This window comes from Pteronotus mesoamericanus, unplaced genomic scaffold (genome assembly GCF_021234165.1).
Source record: "Pteronotus mesoamericanus isolate MK-2021 breed Mesoamerican mustached bat unplaced genomic scaffold, CSHL_Meso_final contig_82, whole genome shotgun sequence".
NCBI classification, from domain to species: domain Eukaryota; kingdom Metazoa; phylum Chordata; class Mammalia; order Chiroptera; family Mormoopidae; genus Pteronotus; species Pteronotus mesoamericanus.
In genome coordinates, this window is record NW_026555265.1 from 26,666,118 (window position 1) to 26,690,680 (window position 24,563).

General features: G+C 34.1%; 1 pseudogene; it reads left to right on the forward strand.

Annotated features, from left to right (window-relative positions):
* The first annotated feature begins 2,059 nt into the window (after positions 1 to 2,059).
* Positions 2,060 to 19,873, forward strand: LOC129079833 (lamin-B1-like; annotated as a pseudogene).
* The last annotated feature ends 4,690 nt before the right edge of the window (positions 19,874 to 24,563 follow it).

Below are 24,563 nucleotides of genomic sequence, written 5' to 3' on the forward strand. Positions count from 1 at the left end.
GCCTTCAGTGATTCTCCAGGAGCCACTGATGTGACTTCTGAGTTACAGTGAATCCCCCTTTTTAATGTGTAGCTACTCTTCATCACACTATAAACAGTCGTTTGATGGAGAAATTCAGGTCAACGGCATTACCAAAAACAAAAAACAAAAAACAAAACAAGCTCCTAAGCTTCCTTTTCAAAGGAAACATGACGACTCATCCTGGATTTTTCAAGGATACTCAAAATAATTTTAAATATAGTCATGATATTAATTGTTTAAAGACGGTATGGCATGATTTTTTACTATATTTCACTGTATGTAATCTTACTGGCACAATAATTCTCTGCACCTCACTGAACATTAACATTAAACTCCTAGCCTGTGAAAATAGTAAATAAAATGATTCAAACCACTTGGATTTATCAGTTGTTTTTCCAAACATTGACTATGTTACCTATAGTCAGGACTGGGCCACATTCTTCAAGAGATGATATCCCCATAATTTACACTAGATTGTACTCAATTTATTGTAAAACTCTCATAAAAGTATTTCCTTTTTCTCTGTAAATCCTGGTCTATAAAAGGGTGCTTTTAATTTTTTATAATAATGGTTTGATGAAAAAATTTTCAGTTTTTTCCTTAAAAATGGACCACATAGAAATAAGATAAACTGTTTTTGTTAAAAGGAAAAATAAGTGGGTTATTAAAGTAGATGATGAATTTTCAAGAAAACAATGCAAAACATCAGGTTCTCATGTTCTTCACGTTTTATGAAATATAATTCAGTAAGTTCATATACAGTGTAGATTTTTTAACCTCAAAAATTATGTCACAGAAATATTTATGTCTTATGATTCCAACATGCTCCCTACAACATTACTTCCGTTACTTTTCTGCTTAACTGCTTAACAGGTAATTACATAATTTGCTTCCCTGCTTAGTAAATTAAAATCCCAAATCTCCTTCTTATAGTGCATTCACTCCAGATGAGTCAACATCTGTATGTAAAGGATAGCAACCGTTCAGCAAGGAAGCTGCTGTTTCCCATGGTGAAATACTGAAAATGTCAGCAGGACTTAACACAGAGGTGAGTTCTACACTGTAAAGGTGAAAATAAGCCAAAAATATTTGTCTATTGTACATAAAACATATTCTATGTTAACTCAATATCTGTGTGTTTTATATCCTTTTTTTAAAGTTTGTCTTAGCAGTAGATGCAATTTTATTATCTTTCTGACCAGGACAGTACCTTATCTTTATATATTAATTTTGAACTGTAAAAGGCTTTTATCTCAATCATCTGTACAGCACTTCTGTGAAGCAGAAAGGGTAAGTATTAATATCTTTAATTTACACATATGAAAACTGAGACTTGTAGTAGCTGTTAGTTGGTAATACTGGATTTCAACATATTTTTTTCTCATTCCCGTACCATCTTATTTCCACAATATTATGACACCTTAGATACCTCAGAGTACATTTATATTGATTAAGCCCTGAGCCTACTACTTTAGTTACTCTGGCAACTGCATTCTGACTTTGGCACTTTGAATAGGAAAGTTGATTTGAAGATAGGAGTTTGAGGGGAATGGTATATGTGGAATATGTCATATTATAAAGTGAAATGAGAGGAGCACACTCTAATTGTGCAATTATATAGCAAATGAGAGGGACATTTCAAAACTAAACCTAGGTTGTCTGATACTATTGTTTTCCGTTCACTTAATTTTTTTTTTTTCTATTGAGACAAAATCCTGCCCTAACAGCTAATTCTTTCTCATTCTTTTTTAGCTTTTAAATCATCAGGTACTGAACTTTTCCCACTCTAAAACATTCAAACCCTCAACTCATACTTTCTTCCAAAAATTATTTAAAATCAACCTCCCCTTCTCCCCTCTCACCTCACACATGCCTTCTAAAGTGAGTAATGAAGAACTGCTCCAAGCTGCTTCAAGTTCTTTGAAGGTTTTTTGTTGTTGCTATTTGTTTGTTTCCTGATCAGGAAGCATTCCCACATTCAAGTATCCACTTTTCCCTCTATCAGAGAGTACTTTTCAGATTTTTTTCAAGTAGGAGGATGAGCATTACTGACTTGCAGGAAATTATGGAGGCTCTCCACCACGAGTGGAGAGATGGGATTGCCTTGCAGGGTTTGGATGCGGCACTAGAAAGTGGTCAAAGGTGGTAATGATTTAGTGAGAGCTCTAATTATAGCACAGCTCACCCAGCAAATGTGTATTGAACACAAAACCATTTAGCAGGAAGCTGTGGGCTTCTCTGATGGCAGAAATAAAAAGCTGTACATCACTGTTTGTTAGTAATAGCTTGTCATTCTTCTGACTCAAAGTCTTCCTTTTCTCTGAATGTGAGTATATAAAGAACACTAGTGAAAAGTGAAAAGTGACTAGCTTTAAAGATGTCATTGCATAACGAACACAGTGACTGGACTGCTCATTAAACTTTAGGTGTAAAGGAAAAGTAAACAGGAACTTTGAACAAAATAAAAGCAAACTATTATTAATATTGCTATTGTTATTTTAAAATGATAGAGGTCTTAGAGCTAGTTATATGCAAAAATTAAGGTTACTTAATTCTTCATTCTTTATCATTTGAATAATACATTTCTGTAAGGTGGCTATACTGTCATTCTTTAAAGAATGTTATAAAGCATCATCAAAAACTAGAAAGTAGGAGAATAATTTTTCCTAGTGTACTAAATGTTAGAAACAGCATAATGGATCAACATGAAGAGCTACTAGATTACTTAAAATATTTATGGATCTCTGAGAATGGAATTTCACTTACTAAATTAACTTTCCAAAAAAGAATGTGTCAGTTAGACTGTAGATTTAATCTGATATACAAGCACAGAACAAGAGAGTCCCTGAGGCAAAAGTTCAAAAGTTTGTACTCCCTGTTCTAATTCATTGTCCATAGAAAGGAAACTTCAAAACAAAGACTTTCAATGTTCTTTTGAGGCCTCAAGTCTCTTACTCTTGTGGAATAGATGTAGCTGCCCATGACAGTTTCATTCAATGAAATATTTCATTGATCGCGGTGGTACCTATGTTCTGAGGTCACATTCATTAAACACCTTGTGCTTATAATTTGGCTCCATTAGATCACCTTATTGGTAGAATGTTATAGGAATAGCTTTAAGATATTTACATTTCTATTCTTTTTATAAAGACTTCAGTCATTGGATTCAGGGCCCACCCTAAACTAGTGTGACCTCATCTTAACTTAAGCACATCTACAAAGATTTTATTTCCAAATAAGGCTGCAGTCTGAGGTCCCAAGTGGACATGATTTTGGTGCAGATACAAGTTAAATCATTACCTTCAAATTCAGAGACATACTCAGAAGTACCTGCGCATGTATGATGTCAGAAGTATGCCTCCTAATTAGTTATAAGTACAGATGTTAGAATTTCTGACAGGTCAAGCTGACTTAAATGACAGCTCTGAGTTGCACAGCAAGTTTCTTGTTCTGGACAGCTAGACGATATCTGACTTAATTTAGGGTACATTGTGAATTAATTCCATTGTGGACCTAAGTTTATCCTAATTCAGTGAAACAGAATATGTTAGGCAACAAAGCATAAATATTTAGGCCAACAGTGATAGAGAATGAATAATATAATGTTTTAAAACAAAGTCCCATAAAAACAACAAGTTCAAATTTACCACACATACAACAATATCTATCTCACAAATGTGACTCTGAAACACAGTAAGTTTAATGAATCATGTCCAAAGAATGAAAAGCAAGTCACTTAGTTCATTCAGGAGAAACAATCTTTGGGAATAAAACAAGAGAAATTTCTGTTATTGAACCTAAAAGATAATATTTTGCAATTTTATAAAGATGCTTCTCAACATTATACTTCAAGAAATCATGAAGTTTCAGTGAGCTCTTTCTAATAATAACCTAATGAAGATCAAATAGCCTCTGTCTTTCAGACATTAATAGTTGTGTGACTGCAAACATCTTTAAACCTCTTTAAGATGCATTTTTTTCACTTCAACAGTTGAGCCTCATATATCTTAGCTTATAATAAAATGTGCCGATTCCCAGTATCCAGACTTATCTGTCTGTGGAAATATTTTTATGGACTAAGTCACTTGGCATCTAATTCATAAACCAAATTTCTCAGGGTATATTGAGGAAGATGGGTATTTAAAAGTATGTCAAACAAGCCCTAAAAAAACAACTGAATCATTTGGCCACACAACTGAGTAGACTTTTGTAGTACTACAAAGTTTGAACCTATGAGATGCCTCCTTTACCAGGCTATATGAATACAAGAAAACATTGGTTCTTTGGATTACTATTACTGAATTTAATGAAAACTAATCTGTTAATGTATTATGTTTTCAAATAGGCTATAAATAATAGTTCAGATTATACTTTTTACATCTATTTTTAATATTTTATTGTATTATTGATAGAGAGACGGGAAGAGAGGGAGAAAGAAAGGGAGAGAAACATTGATGTGAGAGAGAAACATTGACCAGTTGCCTCTCAGATGTGCCCCAACCATGGACCATAATCACAAGGCAGGCATGTGTCCTGACCATGAATAGAGGCAGAAAACCTTTGCTTTGTGACAACACCCAACCAACTGAGCCACACTGGTCAGGGCTTGTTTATTTTTTATTTAGTTTCCAAAGACAACATTACCACATAATATGTAGCTATTTCAAAATGTTCTCAGATTCTCATTTAAAAAATGATTTATTTTTTCCACCAAGAAACTAGAACTGATAAATGAATTCAGCGAAGTAGTAGGATACAGAATTAATATCCAGAAATCAGTTCAAAGTTTACATATCAATAACTAACAGAAAGATAAATTAAGAAAACAATCTCATTAACAATTGCTTCAAAAATAATAAAATACATAGGGATAAACCTAACTAAGGATGTAAAAGACCTGTATTTGGAAAGTTATAGAACAGTGAAGAAATTGAAGAAGATATAAATAGGTGGGAACACATACCATGTTCATGGATAGGAAGAATTATTGTCATTAAAATGTCCACACTAGCCAAAGCAATTAATAGATTCCATGTAATTCCTATCAAGATTCCAAAGATATGCTTCACAGAACTTGAACAAAATTTCATAAATTTATGTGGAACCACAAAAGGCCCTACATAGCAATAGTGATCCTGAGAAAGAAGAATAAAGTTGGGGAAATCACACTACCTAATATCAAACTATGTTTAAAGGACATAGTGATCAAAACAGCATGGCACTTGCATTAAAAAAAAAAAAAAACAGACACATAGATCAATGGGACAGAATAGAGAGCCCAGAAATAAATCTACATCTGTAGAGTCAGTTAATATTTGACAGAGGAAGCAAGCACATATGATAGGTTTAAAAAAGTTTATTCAATAAATGGTATTGGGTAAATTGAACAGATATGTGCAGAAAAATGAAGCAAGGCCACCTTCTTAACCACACACAATAATAAATTCAAAATGGATCAAAGACTTAAATGTTAGACCCAAAACCACAAAAATCAGAGAAGAAAATATAAGCGGCAAAATCTTCGACATTGCTTGTAGCAATATTTTATGGGATATATCTTCCCAGGCACGGGAAATGAAAGAAAAAATAAATAAGTAAGACTACATCAAACTCAAAAGTTTTTGTCAGCAAAGGAAAACATCAAAAAATTAACAAGACAATGCACAGCACTGGAGAAGATTCACTAATACATCTGATAGGGGTTAATATCCAGAATTTATAAAGAATTTACAAAACTCAAAACCAAAAAAACAAACCCAATTAAAAAATGGGAAAAGGCCCCGAATAGACACTTCTCCAAAAAGGACATACAGACAGCCAATAGACATATGAAAGGATGCTCAATATAACTAATCATCAGAGAAATGCATGTTAAAACCACAGAGGGATCATCTCATATCTGTCAAAATGGCTACCATGAATAATTCAACACACAGCAAGTGCTGGTAAGGATGTGGAGAAAGGGTAACACTTTTGAACTGTTGGTGGGAATGCAGATCGGTGCAGCCACTGTGGAAACCAGTATGGAGATACCACAAAAAATTAAAAATGGATATGCCTTTCAAACCAGGTACCCCACTTCTGGAAATACAATTGAGAAACCCAAACACTAATTTGAAAGAACTTAAGCCTCATTATGTACATTGCATCATTTTTTATAGTCACCAAGATATGGAAACAGCCCAAGTGTCCATCAGTAGATGAGTGGATAAAACAATTATGGGACATTTACACAATGGAATACTATTCAGCCATAAAAAAGAAAAAAAATTTACCCTTTGTGACAACATAAATGGACCTGGAGAACATTATGCTTAGTGAAATAAGCCAGTCAGAGAAAGACAAATACCATATGATTTCACTTATATGTAGAATTTAATGAACAAACTGAACTCACAATGATATGGGGACAAACTATTAGATGGAGAGCAAGATGACAGCTAGGAAGGTGGGGCTTAGGAGGTGAAGGGATTTAGCAAATACGAAAAAGCACTCATGGACCTGGACAACAGTGTGGTGATTGCTTGGGGCAGAGGGGAATAAGGGGACTAAATGGTAATGGAAAAAATACAACAAAATAAAAATAAAACAATTATTGTTACTTTAATAATACCAATATTTAGGTATTGCTTCCAACTTATTATTTTTACTATAAATGAAAAAAAGTATATGAATTACTTTACCATGTCTGAATTCCAGTGATAAAGAATAAAGAATCAAGTTATCTATGACATTAAGGAGTCACTCAATATTGTAAATTAATGTACTAACATTTGTGATTATGACAGATATATTCACTTGTGTGTTATGTAAAAAGTCTTTATGTTTTTACCACAATTAGGAATTTAAAAAGTTATTTTTAATTGTTAATCTTTAGAAAATGTATTTGCAAATTTAATATACCTTAATGATTTAGAGGAAAAAGTCATTTGTCACTCCAGTATTTCATCAATAGAGTACTAGTTTATAAGCTGATATGTCAAACATTTTATTTTTTTAAATATATAACATTTATAATATTAAATTTATTGGAACCTAAATGAGGGTGCAAAAGAGAAAAAAGTCAGCAATATCTCCAGAAATTTAGCAAGATAAAAAGTACATGCGGTGTCCTGTATATTCAGTAACTGTAGTTCTAATAATTAAATATTGCAGTGTTTTATATAAACTCATGATTAAGTTTAAAGGTCTTGAGAATTTATGAAACCTTATTTTTGTTTTATGCTTTGTGATAAAATGTAACCTGTACTATATATACAAAGACATCCTGACTAAAAGTCAAAGGCTTTTCTTTTGAGTTCCATCTGTGCCAGTTCTCACTTGTGTGATCTTGAATAAGTCATGTAACTACTTATAGCATCAGTGTCCTGTCTTGTAATTGAAAACTTAAAAAAAAAAAAAACAACTGAGTTATTGTGAGAATTTAAAGAACCATTTCACATAGAACTGCCTTGTAAACATAAAAACCACAAAATAAGTCAATATAAGGCACTATTACTATGGCCAAATTAAGTAAAAACTTGCAACTCTGCTTAAGACACACAAAAGTTATATCATCATCCCATGTTTTTTTAAATGGTATCTTTATTTTACCACTCCAACAATACCATTATCTATAATAAATATTATAAATATAATATATTTACTACACAGCTCTGGCTGGTATAGATCAGTTGGTTGGAGTGTTGTCCTGTAAACCGAAAAATCATCGGTTTAATTCTCAGTCAAGGCACACACTTAGGTTGTGGGTTTGACAACCTGCTGGTCTGCATAAGGGAGGAAACCAGTCAATGCTCCTGTCTCACACTGAAGTTTCTCTCTCTCTCTCTCTCCTTCCTCTCTCTCTCTCTCTCTCTCTCAAAAAATAAATAAATAAATAAATGTCTTGTGGTGAAGATAAAAATACATAAGAATATATAAAAAATATAAAGAGTCCAAAACAATCATTTAGAACCAGCTGGTCTCTGCAATCCATATTGTTAATATTCTATTTGATTTCAAGACTGTTTTACCTTTAAATATAGTAGCAATACACATGAAATGACCTATTAATATCATAATGTCTCCATATTTATTATTATATAGCCACTTACATTATAGTTTTCATCCCGGATTTGTAAAATGATACTAACATAAAATTGTATTCAAAAGGGTATAGACTACAGATATAGTCTATGACCCACAAGATGAAATGACTGTTCCTGAATATGTAAGATGTTCCTCTTGCGATGATCTCTGTCCAGAATCTTACTGGGTATGGTTAAAAGTCATAACCTATAAGATGAAACTATGTACTTAAGGTGCTTGGAATAAAACAAAAACTTAGTACCCAAATAAATCAATAAAAATAATGTTGTAGAATAACAGTAAATGAAGAGACATATTTGTGCATTAATAATTAGAAAATGTTCAAACTATCCTATGCAGAAAAGAATAATGCTTACAAAATATATTTTCTATGTCAAATAATAGAGTTGTTAAAAATTGAAGTTGTCAAAAGATTTAAGGTGATTTTTGAGACTCCAGGTAAATTCATATACTTACCACATATTGCCATGAGGTTAAAAATCCACAAATAAAAAGTGCAGATGAATTGAGTGGACAGCACGTTTATTTGGACTCTTTTTCACATACAGACAATAATTCATCAATTGTTTATCTTTTTTATTTTACTTGATCATGCTTTAAAGCTACAGCACACTGTTGTGACACTATTCTCACAGATAACATACAGAAATTTATTATGGTGGTATTATCTCCACTTAAAAAGTTCACATTGGTATATTTACTTTTATAAGCACATATCCTTATTTATATCCAACTTTCCTTACCCTGACATTATTTTTACCTTCTATACTTCCTGTGATACAATTACCTTGGTCACTAGACCTATAGGTCAGTGATATATCTATCTATCTATATAGATAGATATAGATATAGATAATCTATATAGATAGATAGATATAGATATCTATAGAGATATCGATAGATAGATTGATATACATAGTTATGTATCAATCAGCACACTTGAGAGACTAAAATCAAGAGGGAGAAAAAACAAAAAAATTAAATTGCTATTTATTTTAATATCTAAGTACTTGACAAAAAATGAAAATTGTATTCAATCATTGAGTAAAAACATGGGCCTTCTATTTTAAAGATATAATTTAGATTTAATTTAAAAATTGTTAAGAAATGACCTTTCAACTAATAGAGCTCATGTACTCACATATTAGTTCTAAATTCATTAATGTTCTCCACATTGCCTGGAATGTTTTTCACAATCTTCAGTGTGTAGTCTACTTTAAACTCACCCTATGTAAGTGGGAATGTAGAGTAGAGAATGTACTTGTGAAGAAAGTTATGTAGATAGAATATTTTTAATAAATCAAAATTAGGAATTGAGAGAAAGTTACTACAAAGTCTTGGCACATAATAAAACAAATAAATACTTATTAAATGAAAAATTAATAGATAGACTTTAAGAACATTTAGTTCAAGCCAGTGTAAATTTTGTTAGATTTGAATGACACAAATGTAACCATAATAATGGCACTAGTACAAGTCCTTTGGTAGAACACATTTGGACAATTTAACAGTTAATAAAAATAACTTTGTAATTATTTATTTCTTAACCATAATATTTAATTGCTGTTTAGAGTTTACCTGTTTTACAATATTTCAAAATTCACTTATATCCCAAGATACTAAATTGCTTGAAATCTATATAGCATTAAAGTTAATTTTTAGAAAAAAAAAATCTTAAAGAAAGTACTGTCAGTAAGAGGAAATGTTTTACATAGAAATATATCAATATTTAAAAAATGTTTTATATATAAACATTTATATATAAAAATATTTACATATAACATTTTATATACTATATAAAACATATTTTATAACAAAATTTTATTGTGGTTATAACAGCTAACATGAGATCGACTCTCTTAACAGACTCTCAAATGTATAAATACAGCATTGCTATTATAGGCTCAGTGTTGTACAGAAGATCTTTAGAACTAATCCACCTTGCAGAACTGAAGTGTTGTATTTGATGTTTAGCAACTCCCCTTTTCCCCTCCCCCAAGCCCCTAGCTATCACAATTTCATTCTTTGCTTCAGTTTTGATCACTTTAGATACCTTATGTAATTTGAATCATAAAGTAGATGTTTTTCTGTATCTGGCTAATTTTAACAGAATAATGTTTCCTGGGATTATTCATGTTGTCACATACTGCAGGATTTCCTTCTTTTGCAAGATGAATAATATCGCACTTTATGTAACACCTTTTTTTATTCATTCCTCTGTCAGTAGATACATTAGGTTGTTTCTACCTTTGACTATTGTGAATAATGCTTCATGAATATGGGAGTGATACCACTACTTCAAAATATTGATTTCAGTTATTTTAGATAAATACTCAAAGGTGAGATTGCTGGATAATGTGGTAGTTTTATTTTTAATTTTTTCAGGAACTTCCATACTGTTTTCCATAAGCTGCCTTATTTTTCATCCTTATCAATATTGCAAGGTTTGCCAAAACTTGTTGTTTTTATTTTTTGTTTTGTTTTTATTTTAATAATTGCCATCCTAAAAGGTATAAAGAGACTATAATTAGCATGACCCTGATGATTAGTGACATTGAGCATTTTTCCATATATCTGTTGGCCATTTATATAACTTCTTTGGAGAAATGTCTATTCAAATTCTTAGCCCATTTTTAATTAGCTTTATTTGGAGTTTTTCATTTTTTTAAAGTTTAGGGCATTTTTATTGTTACTCTATTATAGCTGTCCCTGTCCTCCTCCACCCCTGCCCCCACCTTTGCCCTCCCTTCACCAAGCCTGCCCCATGCTCCAGTATCAGGTATATGATTTACAAATATCATATCACATTCTCTAAGTTGCTCTTTAAATCCACAGATTATTTTCTTTGCTGTGCAGAAACACTTTAGTTTGATGTAGTCCCCCTTATCTAGTTTTGATTTTATGGCCTGTGTTTTGGTACTATGTTAAAATAATCATTGCCAAGAAAAATGTCCTGAATATTTCTCCTTATTTCTCTACTAGCAGATATAGTTTCAGGACTTAAAATATATTGTCTCTAATATATTTTGAGTATGTTATTGTGTATGGAGTAAGGTAAGTGTCCAATTTCATCCTTTTGGATGTGGATAACTATTTAACCAACATGTATAGAAAAGACTATTCTTTCCTGACTGTGTGTTTTTAGCACTCTGAGGACCAGCTGACCATATATATGTAAATAGGTTGATATCTTGACCTTCTAATCTGTTCTACTTATGTATATATGTCTATCTTTATGAAAATACCATATCTTTTCAAATACTTTAGCTTTGTAATATAGTTTGAAATGAGGAAGTGTGATACCCCAACTTTTTTTTAAAGATTATTTTGGCTTTCTGGTTCCCTTGTGGTTACCTATAATAGAAATTCATCAAACCTCTAGATTGTTTTAAGTAGAAAGGATATTTTAACAATATTATACCTTCCAAATTATGAGCATGAGGTGTCTTTCCATTCATTTGTGGTTTCTTTAATTTCTTTTATCAGATTTTGTAGTTTTCATTGTATGAATCCTTTAATTTCTTGCTTCAATATATTTCTAGGTATCTTGTTCTCTTTGACATTATTGTAAGTGGGATTATCTTCCAAATTTCTTATTCAGTTAGTTTATTATTAGTGTATAGATTTTATTGTTGTTGGTACTGTATCCCATAACTTTCTGACTTTGTTTAATTCTAACATTATTTTGGTGGCATATTTATGGTGCTCTCTATATACAAGATCATGTCATCTGTAAATAAAGATCATTTACTACTTCATTTCTAACTTGGATTCATTACTTTTTTCAATAAATACATTTTTAAAATTATATTTTATTGATTATGCTATTACAGTCATCCCAATTTTTCTCCTTTCCCCTCTCCACAAAGTACCCCCCACTCCCTCAGGCAATTACCTCACCATGTTCATGTCCATGGGTCATGCATATAAGTTCTTTGGCTACTTAATTTCCTATACTGTACTTTACATCCCCATGGCTATTCTGTAACTACCCATTTGTACTTCTTTTTTTAATTCTTGTTCAAGTACAGTTGTCTCCATTTTCCTCCCACCACTCTCCCCAACCCCACTAACCCCCACCTCCTACCCTTAATCCTACCCACTTTGGCTTTGTTCATGGGTCCTTTATACATGTCCCTTGATGACCCTTCACATTCCCTCCCCAATACTTAATTACTTTTATTTCTTTTGTAATTGATTTAGCTAGTACTTCCAGTATTATATTGAATAGAGTGGCAACAGTGGGTGTACTTGCTTTGTTCCTTACCCTGGTAGAAAATCTTTCAGTTTTCACCATGAACTTTGTTAGCTGTGGGCTTCTTTTATATAGTCTTTATGATGTTGAAATAAATCCCCTCTATTTAAAATTTGTTAAGAGCTTTTCTTATAAAAGGTGGTGAATTTTATCAAATGCTCTTTCTGAACATACTGAGATAATCATAGAACTTATTCTCCTTTTGCATGTATTATATGAATTGTTTCTCATGTTGAATTATCATTGCATTCCAGGAACAAATCACATTTGGTCATAATATATGATCATTTTCGTATGCCATTGGATTAAATTTACTGGTATCTTGCTGAAAATATTTGCATATGTGTTTATTAGGATATAACCTATAGTTTTCTTTCTTTTGAGTATCTTTGGTTTCAGTATCATAATAATGCTGTTCTCATAAAACTAATTTGGAAGTATACCCTTCTCTTTAATTTTTGAAAGATTTTGAGGACTGGTATTTTCATTTTTTTTTAAATTTGTTCTATAGAATTGTCCAAAAAATGAAGTGAAGTCATCAATTTCTGACATTTACTTTGACAGGGGGTTTTTGATTATTGATTTTATCTTTATATTAGTTAGAGTCTATTGAGACATTTGATTTTTTTTCATTATTAAGCCTTGAGAAATTTATGTCTCTAGGAACATCTCTATTTCTTCTAAGTTATCCAGTTAGTTTGTGTATAATTATTCATAGTAGTTTCTCATAATCCTTTTTAGTTACATATCAAGTGTAATGTCTCCTCATTTATTTTTAATTTTATTTACTCAATCTCTTTTATCTTAGTCTAGCTAAAAATGTGTCAATGTTTATCTTTTAAAAAACCTTTAGTTTTGTTTTTTTGTCACATATTTTGTTTCTGATCTAATATTTATTTTTCCCTTCTTCTGCTAACTTTGAGGCTTTTTTTTCTTTTTTTTAGTTGCGTGATGTACTTAGTTATGTTACTTATGTGAGAACTTTCTTTTTTTATTAATGTAGGCATTTATCATTATAACCTTCCTTCTTGATATTGCTTTTGCTGCATCCTATAAGTTTTTGTGTGCTGTTTTTCCATTTTTATTTGTCTCAACTTTTTTTTTCTATTTTCCCTTTTAATTTCTTTTTGACCTAATGTTTAAGTATGTTTTTTTAAAAAATTATGACACAGTTGTGAGTTTGAGTTTTCTTCAGCTACTAATTTCTAGCTTTATTCTATTATGGTTGGAGGAAATACTTCATATGATTTAAATCTGCAATGAAGACACTTTTGGTGATCCAACATGAATTTTCCTGGAGAGAATTCCACATGTACTTGAGCAAAATGCATATTTTGTTGCTGGACTGACTGATTGATTTTATTTTTTTATGCTCACCTGAAGGTATTTTTAAATATTTTTAAAGGGATGAATGGAGAGAGAGAGAGCGACATCAGTTGGTTGCTTCCTGTATATGCCCAGACTTGGGATCATCCGCACTTGGACTGATGATCAAACCCTCAACCCTTCAGCTGTAGGATAATGCCCCAACCAACTGAGTCACACCAGCCAGGGCTCTACTGCTGTGTCTAGTGTTTTCTTTACATCTTTTAGGTCCATATGACATTTAAGTCTCCAGATTTTTTTGGTTGTTTGTTTTTGATTTTTTATCTGGTTGCTCTATCTATTACTGCAAATGTCTTTTGAAGCCTCCCAATTTTACTTATTGCTGTCAATTTCTCCCTTCAGAGCTGTCAATGTCTGCTTATATATTTAGATTCCTGATGTTGTTTGAATATGTATTTATAATTTTGATGTGTTCCTGGTCAATTTTTGTCATTATATAATATCCTTGTTAGTCTCTTTGTGGCAGTTTTTGTTGGACATAGTATAGCTACTAAGGCCTTATGTTGGATAAAATTTTAAAGGAGTTATCTTTCTATATCCCTTTAATTTTAGCTTTGGTATGTCTTCAGATCTTCTGAAGATAACATATGAATAGATCTTGTTTGGTTTTCTTTTATCTTAATCTAATCAGTGACTCCATTTTTTGATTGGGGAGTGTAATCTATTTGAATTTAAAGTAATTATTGATAGAAAAAAGTATTATTGACTTTTTGCTCATTTTTTGTACATTTTAGTTTCCTCACATTTTTTAAATTTTGTTTTATTTTTTAGTTACAGTTGACATTCATTATTATATTAATTTCAGGTATGTAGCAAAGTGATTAGACAGTTATATAACTTAGAATGCAATTTCCTCTGTTATGAAACAAAGAATTTATTTAAAACAATAAATGCTATTCATCTTTCTCTTTTATTTTCTCTTAAAACCAGACTAAAAAGATGGGCAATAGAAAACAGACCTCACTTGTTACACCCAGATTAAAATATATTAAAAAAAAACATAGAAAATGCAATAAATAAATTAACTCAGGTTATATATTTATCCTATTAAGATCTTTTCCCAATTTCAAGTCTTATTCTATAGTAGTATTTTTATAACATAAGCATTTATTCTGTTTAACTTATTAAAATAAGTAGAAATTGATTTGGGAAGCATGGCTCTATTGTAACATTTTCCATTATCTTCATATTTTTAACCCACTTATTCTCTCTCTCTCTCTCTCTTTTTTTTTTTTTTTTTTGGTCATTGCTCATTTTCTTTTTCTTTTTTAAAATTAATTAATTTATTTTTTCAATTACATTTGTCTCCGCCTTCCCCCCGCCACTTTACACTGCCCCCCTCCCCCCTCTCCCTCCCTCAATCCTTCCCCTTTGGTTTTGTCCATGAGTCCTTGTTATGTGTTCCTTGACTTGCCCCTTCCCTTCCTTTTCCCCTGCCTACCCCTCCCTCCTTCCCTCTTGTCTCTATTGGTTTCTTTTTTCTTTCAGTGTTGCTGGTCCTATTTTCCTGGCATCTTTGTATTGTTGGTTAGTTTCCACTTATAGGTGAAATCATATGGTATTTGTCTTTCACCTCCTGGCTTTAAAAATTATTTACATCATGAAAAACTTTCTATGACGAATTAATTTTATGCCTTGCAGTAATTTCATATTGCTTTCCATATTGTGCCATTACATAATATAATAAAAAGTTTATATATGTAATATAAAATATCATATGATATATGACATAATATGATACATTATATCAAAGTATAATATATATGTGTATATAGATTATGCATATTATATATCATATATATGATATATATATATATCCTTTGCATGTGTGTGTGTGTATATATATCTTTGGTCTTTACATACACCATTGACCATTGAACAACAAGAATTTGAACTGCATGGATCTACTTATACATGAGGTTTTTCCAACAAATACATGTACTGTTTTTGATCTGCAGTTAGTAATCAATGAATATGGAAGGCCTAGTGTATGCACTGTTCAATGCTATTTTATATAAAGGACTTGAGCATCGATGGATTATGGTATTCATTGGAACTCAAAAGGTATATGTTCATTTTTAACTGTGTGAACAGTCAGTACCCTTAACCCACATATTGTACAAGGGTCAACAGTGTGTGTATATATATATATGTGTGTATATATATATATATGTGTGTGTGTGTGTGTGTGTGTGTGTGTGTATGTACACACACACACACACAAACACCTCCTTTAGGTTATCTTTATCCTATGTAAATATAATATATAATTACATAATATATAGTATACAATATATGATGTATATAATATATAAATATAATGTGTATAAGGGGACCAGGAGATAATGAAAAAATACAATAAAGATTCATTTAAAATAAGTAAATAAATGTTAGTAATGATGATGGTAAAAGTGATAAATTTATAAAAATATATATTTAAGTACATATTTTATATACACACACAGGATAAAATATATATTATTGATCACAAATTTGTTACATTTTTGGTCAAAATCTCAAAAATTATTATGTTTGTATAAAAATACTTATTTTTTAAATAAACAAATAAGTAATTGAGAAGGAACTTGGTACAGAAATGAAACTGAGCCATGCTCTTAATTTTAAAAATTAACAATTTGATAAACTAAATTTGAAAAAAACAAAGAAATGCTAATGAAGAGAATTAGTAATAAATGCAATGGGGGTTCTTAAAAAAACAAATTACGGTCAGTGTAAATTTGACTCAAAGGTTTGAAATAGGAACTTTAGGTTAAAAAATATGGAATCGGTAAGTGTTGTGCTCTCCTCCTCCCATGACCACATCAAAATTACAACCATACTTGTGAATCATCTGAAGGCTAGCTAAACAAAACTCATACACATAAGGATATATAGAAGTCATATCAAGACTGGCAAGAAGGGCAGATGGTCTATTCCCATACCCACATGTAGTGATTAGAATTGGGAGAGATAGCTCAGCTGTTAAGGTCTCCCATTGAGAAGTGAGGCATCCCAGCCCTGCAACAGGCTCCCAGTCCTGAGCACCTGTGCCAGGAAGAGGAGCCCCCGTAACATCTGGCTGTGAAAATCAGTGGGTATTCAGTCCGAGTGAGACGAAGGGCTGCTGGAGTCCCAGGGGTTTCTTCTAAAGGGCCCATGGACAGATATAGTCCTGAATGGACTCCCTGAGCTCCACTACTGGGATAGCAGTTCAAAAAAGGCCAGGGACATAGGTGGAGAAACTGAATCGCCTGGCTTCAGGGTGTGAGCTAGAGGGACAGCTCCGGCTGGAGCAGAAGTGTTGGCAGGCACCACCATTCTTTTGCTGAGCCTTCCCTCTGCCTAGCCTGCAAGTTTGAGTCTCCATCAAACTTGCCCCACTCTGGTATTTCCTGAGAACTTGCCCCATCCTACTCACACACAGGCCAGAACCTCTTTCAGCAGCTGCTACTCCCAAAGACGCCTCAGCTCATGTTGCAGACTGCCCTAAAGACTCTGGAAGTTCTACAAACCTCAAATCAGCAACTGCTTTTCTCAGTGTGCCCTGTTCCTCTTGATAAGCAGCCCCCAGAGCAGTGCTAGTGATAGTCAGCTTCAGTTCGCAGCTTAGCCTCTCCTGGGCACCTTCAAGTCCAGCACAAACAGCTACCATCCACAGAACACATTGGGTAACTTACAAGGTGGCCCAGGTCAGGCAGTGGCTGATAGGAGCCTGTGCCAGAGCTCCTGCCCAGAGATCCCAGAACCAACACACCTAATGGCTGACTTCAGAACACACTACAGCATCACTTAATTAGCTTCACTAATGACACACCCAAAGGGCACTACTACAGTAAATCCCACTAGTGGGGTAAGCTCTCACACAACAGCTTGTCCACTGTGATCACAGCCTTAACAGCCGGTGGGACTGAGGGTAAGTACCACCCACTGAGGTGCCAACAGCAATCAGGCTCGATTACAAAATAGATTAGATAAATAAGAAGATCAAATGAGCAATTTGGAAAACAACGTATATACACTTTAAGCCACCTCTGGGACATCAAGCATAACAACATTCACATAATGGGGATACCAGAAGGGGAAGACAGGGAGCAAGTAAATGAAAACCTACTTGAGATCCGCGCAATCTTTCCTAGTGTGTGTGCGCGCGCGCACCCAGGTGCGTTTCCCTACAAGAGACATTTTAACACTTACTGATTCCTAGTCCCCCCACTTTGCCCTTTCTGCTGCAACCTGACTTCCGCGATCCAGGTGCGTCTCCTTTCCCGTGCCAGCCTCTGCGTGATCGCGGGTTGCGGGCATGTGCCTGCGGTCCCGGCCTCATTTGCTTCAGCCCCGCTGCACGTCCCGGCGCTGCCGGCGGCCTCCTCACTCCGCTCTCCCCGCTGCCCGGCCTCCCACCCTGGAGACTGCGACCCCCATGCACCTGCGAACCGTCAGCCAGCCACGCCAGTGAGCCCCAGGACTGTCGGGACTGCAGGAGAGGGAGTTTTTCGCCAGCTCAATAATCTGCTGGTGGTGTACATGGACAAAGCGCGCAGCCTGGAAACAGAGACAAGAGCGCTGCAGCTGCAGGTGACAGAGCAGGAGGAGAGGAGGTGCGCTCCCTCAAGCTCACTGGCCTCAAGACACTGTAAGAGAGACCAAGCTGGCAGATGGGCGAGGTGCCCTGGAGACACAACCCACCAGTGCACCAAGCTGTAGATAGAGCTGGGCAGGTTCAAGGTTGAGCACAACCAGCTGCTCCTCAATTATGCTAAGAAAAAATCTGATCTCAAGGGAGTACAGATCAAGCTTCGTGTATATGAAGCGGCACTGAATTCTAAATATGCAGCTCTGACTACTGCACTTGGTCACAAAAAAGGTTTAAACGGAGAACTGGAGAACCTGAAGGATCAGATTGCCCAGTTAGAAGCCTCCTTAACTGCTGCCAAAAAACAGTTGGCTGATGAAACTTTACTTAAAGTGGATTTGGAAAATCACTGTCAGTTCTCACTGAAGATTTGGAGTTTTGTAAAAACATGTATGAGAAGGAGATTAATGACACCAGAAGGAAGCATGACACTCGCTTGGTGGAGGTGGTCTCTGGGCATCAGATTGCATACGAGCACAAGCTGGCTCAGGCTCTTCATGACATGAGAGAGCAGCATGATGCCCAGGTCAAGCTGTACAAGGAGAAACTGGAGCAGATCATGCCAAACTGGAAAGTACCAGGCTAGCATCAGAGATGTGCCAGGGAAGAACTGATAAAAAGTTGTATGAGAATTGATAGCTTTTCATTTCAGCTTTCGAATCTGCAGGAAGCGTCCAGAGCATGTCTGGAGAGGATTCAAGAGTTGGAGAACTTGCTTGATAAAGAAAGAGACAACTCCTGACACGTGCTGTCTGACAAAGAGAGAGAGAGAGATGGTGGGAATAGGGAATCAGATGCAGCAACTGCTGACTGATTGTGAACAACTCCTTGATGTAAAGTTAGTCCTGGACATGGAAATCAGTGCTTACAGAAAACTCTTAGAAGGCAAAGAAGAGAGACTGAAGCTCTCTCCAAGTCCTTCTTCCTGTATGAAGATATCATGAGCATCCTCAAGTTGCAGAGTGCGTACAAATAGAGGGAAAGGTAGTCAAGGTGTAAGAGTCAGAGTTGAGCAGTGGTGTTAGCATCTTATTCCACTTCAGTCACTGGGAATGTCTGTTTTGAAGAGATAAATGTTGATGGGAAATTTATCTGCTTGAAGTACACTTCTGAAAAGGATCAACCAAGAGAAGATTAGGAGATGATCAGGAAAATCTGAGACACATCAGTCAAGTACAAATCTACCTCAAGATATTTGCGGAAGGCAGGCCAGACTGTTACAATCTGCGCTGCAAATGCTGGTGTCATAGCCAGCCCTCCCACTGACCTCATCTGGAAGAACCAGAACTCCTGGGGCATTGGTGAAGATGTGAAGGTTATACTGAAAAATTCTCAGGGAAGAGGAGGTTGCTCAAAAAAGTACAGTCTTTAAATCAACCATACCTAAAGAGGAAGAGGAGGAGGAAGAAGCAGCTAAAGTGGCTGTCCAGGAAGAACTCTACCCACAGGGAGCCCCTAGAGCACCCAATAGAAGCTGTGCAATTATATAAACTTCTCAAGTCAACTGTCTTCCTCGAAATACAGAAGGGTGATAATCTTTACTTATATAGGTTATAGAGCCTTTCCTGAAGTACAGAATCTTTTTACACTTCCTTTATGTGAATTTTTAAACTGCAAATCTGATGGCCTTAATTTCCTCTTTAGACACTGAAATTTTTGTAAAAGAAATAATATCTATATACTTTGTTGCAAGATGTTCATTATTGACACTGAACTGTATACTGTTCAGAAAGAGTCCCAAAAATTTTTAAAAAAATTTTTGTATGTGTTTGTATATTTTATAAGTTTTTATGAGAAGAGGAGGGGAGGGTCAATAAACCACTGTATGTCTGGGTATAATTTAAAGATTGATCTTCTAGGTTAGAAATCTGCTCTTGATTATTCTCTGCTATATATAATGGTGCTGTGAGGGAAGGGAAAAGTGTTTTTGAATATATTAAAATTTTGTAACAAAATTTTTGTAATAAACAATCAAGGCTAGAATAGAGACATCACATAAATAGAAAAGAGACATCACATAAACAAAATGAAAGACAGAAATTACATGATAATATCAATAGATGCTATAAAAGCATTTGCTAAAGTACAACATCCATTTATGATTAAAAAAGAATAAACTCAACAAAGTGGGAGTAGAGGGAGCAACCTCAAAATAGTAAAGGCCACATACGAGAAATCTACAGCCAACATCATACTCAATGGGCGATTAAAAAATCCCATTTACTATAACAACAAGAAAAATAAAGTGCTGAGAAATAAATTTAACCAAGGAGGTAAAATACCTGTACTCAGAAAACTGCACAACATTGAAGAAAGTAATTAAGGAAGACACAAAAAATATATAAGCATATATTGTGTTCATGGATTGGAGGAATTAACATTATTAAAATCTCCATACTACTCAAATTAATCTATAGGTTCAGCACACCTATTAAAATCTCTATGACATGTTTCACAAATATAGAGCAAATACTTCAAAAATTTATATGGGACCATAAACAACCATGGATAGCATCAGTAATTTTGAGAAAGAAGAACAAAGTAGAAGGGATCACATTACCTGATATCAATTTATAATATAAGGCCACTATAAACAAAACAGTCTGGTACTGACATAAGAACAGACACATAGATCACTGGAACAGAATAGAGAACCCAGACATAAACCCATTCCTCTATGATCAATTAATATTGACAAAGGGACCATGAGTATACAATAGAGTAAAAATAGCCTCTTCCATAAATACCCTTGGGAGATCTTGACAGGTACATGCAAAAAAATTGAAACTTGACAACCAACTTACACCATACACAAAAATGAACTCAAGATGGATAAAAGACTTAAATATAAGTTGTGACCCTATAAAAGTTCTAGAGGAGAACATAGGCAGGAAAATTTCAGATATCCCATGCAGCAATATTTTCACCAATATATCTCATAGGGCAAAGGATATAAAGAAACAGATGAACAAATGAGACTACATCAAATTTAAAAGCTTCTGCATAGCTAAAGAAAACATCAACAAAATGAAAAGGAAACCAAATGTATGGGAAAACATAATTGCCAATAATACAGTGCACAAGGGTTTGATCTCCAAAATATATAAAGAACCCATATGACTCAACAAAAGGAACACAAACAATCCAATTAAAAAATGGGCAAAGGACCTGAATAGACACTTCTCCAAGGAGGACATACAGAAAGCCCATAAACATAAGAAAGAATGCTCAACATTAATAGCCATCAGAGAGATACAAGTTAAAACCACAATGAGACATCACTATACACCAGCCAGAATGGCAATTGTTAACAAATTAAGAAACAACAAGTGTTGGTGAGGCTGTAGAGAAAAGGGAACCCTAGTGCACTGTTGATGAGAATGCAGACTGGAGCAGCCACTATGGAAAACGGTATGGAATATACTCAAGACACTAAAAATGGAACTTTCTTTTGATTCAGTGATCCCACTGCTGGGATTATACCCTAAGAATCCTGAAACACCAATTCAAAAGAACCTATGCACCCCAATGTTCAGAGCAGCACTATTTACAATAGCCAAGTGCTAGAAACAGCCTAAATGCCTGTCAGTAAATGAGTGGATCAAAAACTATGATTCATTTACACAATGGAACTCTATGTAGTAGGAAAAAAGGAAGGAACTCCTACTCTTCCCATCAGCATGGATGGATCTGGAGAGTATTATGCTAAGTGAAATAAGCAAGGGAGTGAAAGACTAATATCATATGTTCTCACCTATAAGTGGAACCTAGTGAACAAAACAAACACATGAGCAAAACAAAACCAGAGACATGGAAATAAGGAACAAACTGACAGTGACCATGGGGGGAGGGAAGAAGGGAATAACAGGGGAAAGAAGGGGAAGGTTCTAGTCAAGGAACATATACAAAGGACCCATGGACATGGACAACAGGGTGGGGATTAACTGAGGTGGGATGGGAAAGGCAGAGAAAACAACAGAAAAAAATTGGGATAAATGTAATTGCACAACAATAAAAAAACAAAAAAGAAAAAAGATAAAGAAAAGAAAATCTATTTGAAGAAATGATGACTAAAAACTACTCTGATCTGTAAAAGAAATGAATGTACAAGTCCAGGAAGCTGGACAGTCCCAAACAATATGAAGCCAAAGAGGCCCATACACAGATACATCATAGTTAAAATGCCAATGATTGAAAACAAAGAGAACCTTAAAAAGCAGCAAGAGAAAAGCATCAGTTACTTACAAGGGAATTCACAGAAGACCGTCAACTGCTTTTTCAACAAAAACTTTGCAGGCCAGAAGGGACTGGCACAAAATATTCAGAGTGATGAAAAGTAAGGACCTACAACCAAGATTATTCTACCTAGCAAAGCTAAAAATGGAATCAAAGGAGTGATGAAAAGCTTCTCAGACAAGAAAAAGATAAGTGAGATATCACCTCACACCTGCCAGAATGGCTTTTATCAATAAATCAACAAATTACAAGTGCTGGTGAGGATGGGAAGAAAAGGGAGCACTAGTGCACTATTGGTGGTAATGCAGACTGGTGCAGCCACTGTGAAAAACAATATGGAATTTCTTCAAAAAAATTAAAAATGGAACTGCCTTTTAACCCAGCATTCCAGCTTCTGGGAATATGTCATAAGAATCCTGAAACACAATTCAAAAAGAATATGTGTACCCCTGTATTCACAGCATCATTATTTACAATAATCAACATCTGGAAACAGCCCAAGTACTTATTACTAGTTGAGTGGATCAAAAAGCTGCAGTACATTTACAAAATGGAATGCTACCCAGCAAGAACAAGAAGGAGCTCTTACGTCTTATGACAGCATGGATGGTCCTGGGGATTTTTAGACTAAGTGAAAGAAGCCAGTTGGTAGAAGACAAATACCATATAATGTCACTTATATGTGGAACCTAATGAATGCAATAAACTGATAAACAAAATAGAAACAAAATCATGGATACATTGACCTGACTGACAGTTGTCAGAGGAAGGGGAAGGAATTGGATGAAAGAAGGTGATCAGATTAGCCAAAGAACATATACGCACTACCCATAGACACACATAACAGTGTGGTGATGGCCGGATAGAAAGGTAGATGAGGATGGGTGAGAGTTGAGCAAAGGGAGAGAAAATGGGAACATCTGTAATATTGTAAACAATAAAAATAAAGTAAAAAAATACAAAAAATTTTAAATAAAACAGATTTTAAAAAAAGCTAAAGGAGTTCATCACTACCTAACCAGTATTATAAGAGATGTAAAGGGATTTATTAAAGAAGAAGAAGACAAAGAAAAAAAAGATCAAGGAGATGAATGATAATATGACAACAGCTACATACCTATTGATAATTATTTAAATGTAAATGGATTAGATGCTCCAATCAAGACACTGGTTAGCTAAATAAATAAGAAAACAATACTCATGCATATGCTGTGTTTGAGAGACCCACTTCAAATAGAAAGACACATACTCACTGAAAGTAAATGGATGGAAGCAGATATTTTCTGCAAATCAAAGGAAAAAAAATACAGGTTCCAGCACAAATAATGTCCTCTTTTTATTACAAAATCTTTTATTACAATGTCATAAGCATGTCATTCTGTAACATAACAATATCATACTCAAGCAAACCTTATGATGTTTTAGGTAAAATGCTCAAATTAAAACTATAAATTATTACACCCATAGTATTACCCTACAAACCATACTCAAGCAAGACTTATTTATGCTGGACCCTGTATATCTGGGATAGCAATATTTACATCACAAATAAAGTAGACTTTAAAACAAAGGCGAAGAAGAACATTATACAATTATAAAAGAATAAATCCAATAAGAGGATCTAAGCCTTGTAAACATTTACACACTCAACATAAGAGCATTTAAATATATGAAATAAATATCAATGGGCATAAAGGAAGTGATTTACAGTAATACCGTACTAGTGAGGGACTTTAATACCCCTTTGATATCAATAGATAGATCATCCAAATAGGAAATTACAAGAAAATAATACTTTAAATGATACATTATTGCAAATTTATTTAATTTATATTTTTAGAATATTTAGAACATTTCAAAGAAAGAGAATATGCATCCTTTTCAGGTGCACATGGAATATTGTCCAGGATATAGTACATGCTGAACAAATTTAAGAAGACTGAA